General features: G+C 41.1%; 1 non-coding gene across 1 annotated transcript; it reads left to right on the forward strand.

Annotated features, from left to right (window-relative positions):
• The first annotated feature begins 7,849 nt into the window (after window positions 1-7,849).
• LOC128295929 (small nucleolar RNA R71) lies at window positions 7,850-7,956 on the forward strand. Its single transcript, XR_008286478.1, has one exon. It is a non-coding gene; the product is annotated as a small nucleolar RNA R71 (small nucleolar RNA).
• Window positions 7,957-8,183: the final 227 nt, after the last annotated feature.

An 8,183-nucleotide genomic window follows, 5' to 3' on the forward strand; every position in this document is an offset into this window, starting at 1 on the left:
TTAGCTACATATTTTTAAATCCTTTCACATGAGTCCTTTTCTTTCAATTCACAATCAAATTAACTAAATCAAAGAATTCAAAATTCACACATGCATTTTCACATATTCTAGACAATAAATATTACGTTCGAACATGCTTGGTGACTCGGTTTAGCGGTCCCGAAACCACTTCCCGACTAGGGTCAATTTTGGGATGTCACAACTCTTCCCACTTAAGAAATTTTCGTCCCGAAAATCTTACCGAGAAATAGGCTCGGTATCGCTCATTCATAGAGTCCTCAAGTTCCCAAGTGGCTTCTTCCATTCCGTGTTTATGCCACAACACCTTCACTAACGGGATTTTCCTATTGCGCAACTCTTTTACTTTACGCCTCATAATGCGAACGGTTCCTCTTCATAGCTCAAATTAGGTGAATCTCAATCTCGGATGGAGCGATTACGTGCGATGGATCGACCTATATCGTCAAGCATCGAGACATGAAAACGCTAGAATCTTTTAGAGCTCGGGGAAAAATTAATCGATATGCGATCGACCCAACTCGCTTCGGATACTTCATATGGCCCGATGAACCTCGGAATCAATTTGCCCTTACGACCAAATCTAAGCACCTTCTTCCAAGGTGAAACTTTGAGAAAGACCTTGTCTCCAACCCGATATTCAATATCTTTTCTTTTCAAATCCGCATACGACTTTTGGCGATCCGGCGACTTTCAAACATCACGAATTACTCGAACTTTTGCTCAAAGATCCTTAACCAAATCAACCTCAAGATTTTTCCTTCACTAAGTTCAATCCAGAATAATGGGTACGGCATTTACGGTACCGTATAAAGCCTCGTAAGGCGCCATCTTGATACTTGATTGAAAGCTATTGTTGTGTTTAATTCAACCAAAGGTAAATACCGTTCCCATGAACCACTAAACTCAAGGATGCAACATCTCAACATATCCTCGAGTATTTGAATTATCCGTTCGGATTGACCATCGATTTAAAATGCAGCTTGGTACCCAAAGCCTCTTGCAATTTCTTCCAATATCGCGATGTAAATCTTGGGTCTCTATCCGACACGATAGAAATAGGCACCCCATGCAATCGAATAATTTGGGAGACGATAATTCGCCAATTTATCAAGCGAAAAATCCGTGCGGACAGAATAAAATGAGCAGACTTGGTCGGCCTATCAACAATGACCCGATCGCATCCTTCTTACTCACGACAATGGCGGTCGGATACAAAGTCCATGGTGACTCGATCCCATTTCCACTCGGGTATCGTGATCGGTCAAGTAATCCCGATGGCACTTGATGCTCCGCTTTCACTTGTTGACATATTAAACATCTCAAACAAAGTCAGAGATGTCTCGTTTCATACCATGCCACCAAAACCGACGTTTCAGGTCATTGTACATTTTAGTACTACCCGGGTGGATTGACATTCGACTACTGTGAGCCTCGTTCAAAATCATCGAAACAAGTTCCGAATTCCTTGGAATACATAATCGACCCTTGAACGTCAAGCAATCATGGTCGTCAATCTGAAATTTCGATTCCTCCTTAGAAACACATTCGGCTCGCTTCGCGACCAATTCGGCGTCGACCTTCTGAGATTTAAGTACTTGATGAATCAATAACGGTTTGGTCTCTAATTCGACTACTAGCACCTCATCGGGTGAAACGGATAGATGAGTATCCATCGCTCTCAAAGCAAACAGTGCCTTGCGACTTAAAGCATCAGCCACCACGTTGGCCTTTCCCGGGTGATAATCAATGATGAGTTCATAGTCTTTCAACAACTCAAGCCAACGTCTTTGTCGCAGGTTTAAATCTCTCTGAGTCATCAAATATTTTAGACTCTTGTGGTCCGAATAAATGTGACACCTTTCTCCAAACAAGTAATGCCGCCATATCTTCAAGGCGAACACTATGGTCGCTAGTTCAAGGTCATGGGTCCGATAGTTTCTCTCATGTGGCTTTAGTTGTCTCGACGCGTAAGCCACAACTCGACCTTCTTGCATCAACACACAACCTAACCCAAGCAAGGATGCGCCATCAGATATGACAAACTCTTTACGGACTCGATCGTACTAGTACGGGGCCTCGGTTAAATAGGTTTTAGTCGATCGAAACTTTCTTGACAAATGTTCGACCACTTGAACTTAACATCTTTTTGAAGTAGTTTTGTTATCGGCAGCCTATCAACGAAAAACCTTTCACAAATCGTCGATAGTATCCGCAAGCCCCAAAAGCTCCTAACTTCGGTAACATTCCTTGGTGGTTTCCAATCGACTATGGTCGAAATTTTGTTCAGTCCACCGACACCGTCGCGACACCACGTGCCCCAAAAGCTAACCTCTTTCAACCAAAATTCACATTTATGAACTTTGCGTATAACTGCTTATCTCGAAGATTTGCAACACTAGCCTCGGTGTTCAAGATGTTCGGCCATCTCTCGAATAGACCAAAATGTCATCGATAAATACAACTACGAACCGATCCAAGTATGGCCTGAAAATTCTATTCATTAAATCCATAAACACCGCAGGGCATTAGTGAGCCCAAACGGCATCACCAAGAATTCAGAGTGACCGTACCTCGCTCTAAAAGCGGTTTTGGTATGTCCGATTCTCGGACCCTCAACCGATAGTACCCGACCTCAAATCTATCTTTGAAAACACCGAGGCTCCTTTTAATTGATCAAACAAATCGTCAATTCGTGGCAACGGATATTTATTCTTTATCGTCACTTTATTGAGTTGACGATAGTCGATGCACAACCTCATGCTTCCGTCCTTCTTTTTCACAAACAATACTGGTGCGCCCCATGGAGAAAAACTCCTCAAATCAATGGTTTTCCTTTTGCAGTCCACCACTGCATCATGTACGGTCAGCCATTCCATACCAAGAATAACATCGAATTCATCAAATGATAGAAGCATCGATCGGCGGAAAAGCAGATTCTCAATTATTAGGGGGCATCTCTTGCACACTTTATCAACGAGTATGTATTGACCCAAAGGGTTTGACACTCAAATTACGAACTCAGTAGACTCAACAGGTAGAGTCTTACTGGATGCTAAAGTTTCACATACATATGAATGAGTAGAGCCGGGGTCAATCAATGCAATCACACTAGTATCAAAGAGAGTAAAAGTACCAGTGATAACGTCAGGGGAGGATGCCTCCTCTCGTGCGCGGATGACATATGCTCTAGCAGGAGCACGGGTCTCGGATCGAACAACCGTATCAGTGGCTCCTCTCTGATTACCACTCCTACCTCCTAAAATCCTCGGGGGTCTACCTCTAGCCGTCGCCCCACTAGATCTTGCACCTTGCATCTTATTCTTCTTATCTAGTCTGCAATCTCTAATGAAGTGGTCCTTGAACCACATCCGTAATAGTCAGGCTAACAGACTTACCCCAACATTCACCTAGGTGTCGTCTTCCACATTGGGGGCATTCAGTCTCTCTTGACGATTATTGCCCACACTAGCTACCGATGTAGCTCGAGTCCGTCAATGGTCTGCTCGATGGAAATTCCCGCATCGCCCTCGACTTATTAGTGTCCTCCTTGAACTTCTTTACCGCCGAGAATGGAGCTTTACTCGCCGATCTTTTACGATAATCTCTTGCTTCAAATTCAGCCTTCTTCTTTTCCTTTCCAAGTTCTTTCGCCTTGCAGGCTCGTTCAACTAGTGTTACAAACTCCTTTATCTCCAAAATACCCACTAGCAGCTTCAAATCTTCATTCAATCCTTCTTCAAATCTTTTGCACATAGCAACCTCATCAGCCACACACTCCCGAGCATACCGACTAAGTCTTACGAACTCATGTTTGTATTCAGATACGGTCATACGGCCTTGCTTGAGTTCCAAGAACTCCTTACGCTTCTGATCGATGAACCGTTGACTAATGTATTTCTTTCGAAATTCAGATTGAAAGAAATCCCAAGTAACTCGTTCATTTGGGACTATGGAAATTAAAGTCCTCCACCAATAGTAAGCCGAGTCTCGCAACAAGGATATAGCACACTTAAGACATTCATCGAGCGTGTATGACAGTTCATCTAACACTCGAATGGTGTTATCGAGCCAGAACTCGGCCTTTTCGGCATCATTAGTAACTATGGCCTTGAACTCCTCATTTCGCTTTCTAATCAGTCCACGGTGGTTTACTCAATTTCACAGGATCGAGAATCAAGGCATTACGGGCTCTTGGGGTGGAGTATTTAAATTCGGGAATGGTTGGACAGCCGGATTGGTTCGGGCATATTATGCGACCCACTCATTCATCATGGTGAAGAAGGCTTGTTTCGCCCCTTCATTTTGATTATTCGCGGATGATCGAGGCTCAACAGCGGTGTCCCTTGCGCGGAGCAGCCGCTACACTTTCGATGTCATCCGCCAAGGGTCTCTATCCCGGTTCCATTGCTAATCAAAACAAACAAAACAACAACAAAAAAATTCAACCGTCAAGTCATCACATTATTAAGCACTAACAATTTGGCATGCATAGCTAGACTCACACGCCTATGGTAGTCCTAGAACCGACTAAACCATAGCTCGATACCAATAAAATTGTAACACCCGAACCCGTGACCGTCGCGTGTCGGACACGAGGGGTTAACGGGCCAAATCCTCTCAAAGTACCAACCAATTTGGCATTTCCAGTCAGGTGGAAAACTGCGTCACTTGTCGCTTTAAAAATCATATCTCGAGTTCCAAAACTCGAAACTGATTCTGTAAATTTTCCTGAATTTAGACTCATATATCCATCCATGGATTTATTTCTAGAATTTTTTCTCAGGCCAATTGGTACAGTTTATCAGTTAAAGTCACCCATGTTACAGGGGTCGACTACACTGACCTTCGCGCGTTACAACTTGAATATCTCTCTGTACAGGGATTTAATACTGGTACTGATTGTTTCTAATGAAACTAGACTGAAAATGGAATCTGTACATATAAGGAATGACTTCTAATTCTTTCTGGATAATTTATAGTAAATTTTCAAAGTCGCGACAGGGGACCCAGAAACCGTTCTGGCCCTGTCTCACGAGAACTTTAATATCTCTCAGTATACTGCTCATATGGTCATTTTGTTTCATCCATATAAAATAGATTCATCAAGGTTCAATTTCATAATTTATTCACTATTTAATTCTACTTCTACTATTTTTAGTGATTTTTCAATCTCATCTCACTGCTGCTGTCCGCAACAGTTACTGCAGAGACTATGCCAATTTCATGAATCTTTCCTTGGCCTTAATCATCCATCATACATGACACAAATTATGGCCACCTTATCAAAATTAAAGTTTCTAAGACTCGTGGCTATAGGTTCTAGCATCCCACTCGGCGACCATATAGGCCATTTTCATATGGCTTAAAGTTTACAACCCACGTTCAACAAAACATAATAGCCTATACATGCCAAATGTTCTTCAACAACGAAGACAATACCAAAAGATTTCCAGCCGGTGTGATGACTTCAACGACGGTTCCGATCACGCAAACAATACGAGTCCGAGAGACCTAAAATGGGTGACAAGAAAACACCGAGTGAGTTTATAACTCAGTAAGTCATAAGCATTCATCAATCCATTAATAAAGTTACCACAACATGAAACAATAAACGAGGCTAGGTACTCATCCATATCGAATCTATACCATAATTCCTCGGACCTTTCGGTTCAATCTCATACCAAGTCATACATCCACATTTCATATTCTACACAACAAGATATTTGAGGCATTTTCACACACTAACTCATTTCCACCACAATCATACAATTTCAGTCATCACATAGATTTAAAGCTTACCAAGCTCAACCCCGAGCATGAACATATTATCTATTAGCCACGAACTCAAGGTACTTACTCTTTCCGCTGTCCATACTCCACTCGATGAAGACACACCCTCCATATAATTGTTCGATCGGAGATATATATATATAGAGTATGCACACACAGTGCTTAATACTCGATTTCGCACACTTAGTGCCATGTGATTTAAGCCCGCACACATAGTGCCATACCCTTCAAGCTCGCACACCAGTGCCGTATATTTCCAGCATGCACACTTAGTGCCATATATTTCTAGCATGCACACTTAGTGCTAATCTCGTCACCGTACACACGTATTGCCCGCACACTTAGTGCCGAAAGTAAACTTTCTACACATTTCACTATTTCTTTTACATTCAACAAATGTCATCACTCCATACACATACATTTTCATTTATATATATATATCATCCCATTAAACACAATTGCATAGATTTTACAATCATTTAAGCAATATCAAACATATGTGCTTAATGACTTACCTCGGATGTTGTCGCACGTTTTCAACGGCTATTCAATTACTTTGTCTTTCCCCTTGTCCAACTTTGATCCTTTGAGTTCTTGAGCTAATTCACACAAATTTAACTTATTAAAACCTTATTATGCTAGCTTATGGCCGAATATGACAAGGAGTTTAAATGGTCATATGGCCACACTTTAGCTTGAATACACAATGGTCATGCACATTTTATACTACATCAAGCAATTCAATGCAATTCATTCAAGCATCAAGGAAAAGCTAAGGCCATCAATAGGCTATCTAAGGCCGAATATACACATCAACATATGTATTCGTTCATGTGGCCGAACATACACATCCATGTTAAGGCCGATTTCCACACTTGATACATTCTACAAGTAAGGTCGCTTGTATCGACTAAACACCAATTTGTTTCAAGTTCACAACTAGGCTAATATGCACATATACACTAGTAAATCAAACACTAACATTTGTACTTCACCGTACTAGCACTTCTTATTCAAATGACATGAACAACGAACATAGTTTCCTTTTATTTCCTACCATGGCCGAATGCCACACAATACCATACCATGCATCATTACAAGCTTTACTTTTAGCATGCAAATAACATCCACAAATCCACCTTAGCCGAACCTTATCTCCATGATATAGTGAAGATTTGAACCATGGGCTAGTTTAGAACTCAAGCTAACTACTAAAACATGCTTGAATCTCATGGCACAACATCAAACTTACCTTAACTTAGATGCAAATATGGCGAATGTCTTCAACTTTTCTCTTTTCAAACCGCCAAGAAGAACCAAAGGGTGAAGCTTTTCTTTTCTCTTAGTATTTTCTTCCTAGTCTTTGCTCAAAGAAAGGATGAATAACAACTTTTTTTTTCTTTCTTTCTCTCTAGCTACGGCACCATGGGGGCATCCATGCTCATTCATCTTTTTTTCTTTTTTTTCATTTCTTAATTCTTTCTACATAATGCACTAACTAAACATGTTGGAAACATGTCCCTTGCCCATAATCTAGACATGGTCACCACTCATCCAAAATAAATGGAGTATTTGACATGCAACTCTATTTATTTTACTTCATTCCTTTATTAACCTCTTAAAATTAGCTATATATTTTAAATCCTTTCACATGAGTCCTTTTTCTTTCAATTCACAATCAAATTAACTAAATCAAAGAATTCAAAATTCACACATGCATTTTCACATATTCTAGACAATAAATATTACGTTCGAACATGCCGGTGACTCGGTTTAGCGGTCCCGAAACCACTTCCCGACTAGGGTCAATTTTGGGATGTCACAGAGAGCGTCCACTTCATGTGTTCCAGCGACTCGTCTTCCTGACGTTGCTCAATTGGTTGGCCATTGATAATTGTTACTGGCAATCCTATCAATGATTTCATAAGCCTCATTATAAGACATAGAAATGAGAGCACCATTAGCAGAAGCGTCCACTACCATCCTTGTGTGTGCATTGAGACCATAACTAAACGTCTCAGGTTGGATTCAATGTGGGATTCCTTGATGAGGGAACTTTCTTAATAATTCTTTGTACCTTTCCCATGCCTCATGCAAGGACTCATCGTCCATTTGTTGGAAAGCAGTGATCTTATTCCTCAATTTAGCATTCTTGCTAGGTAGGAAATACTTCAAAAGGAATCTTTTTGCTAACTCTTGCCATGTGGAAATTGAATTTGGTGGCAATGAGTTCAACCAGGCTCGAGCTCTATCCCTTAGCGAATATGGGAACAACTTCAATCGTAATGCATCTTCCGATACTCCAGCTAACTTGAAAGAATCACTCACCTCCATAAACAGTCTTAAGTGAAGATGAGGATCTTCGGTAGGCA

This window comes from Gossypium arboreum, chromosome 7, assembly GCF_025698485.1.
Source record: "Gossypium arboreum isolate Shixiya-1 chromosome 7, ASM2569848v2, whole genome shotgun sequence".
NCBI lineage: Eukaryota > Viridiplantae > Streptophyta > Magnoliopsida > Malvales > Malvaceae > Gossypium > Gossypium arboreum.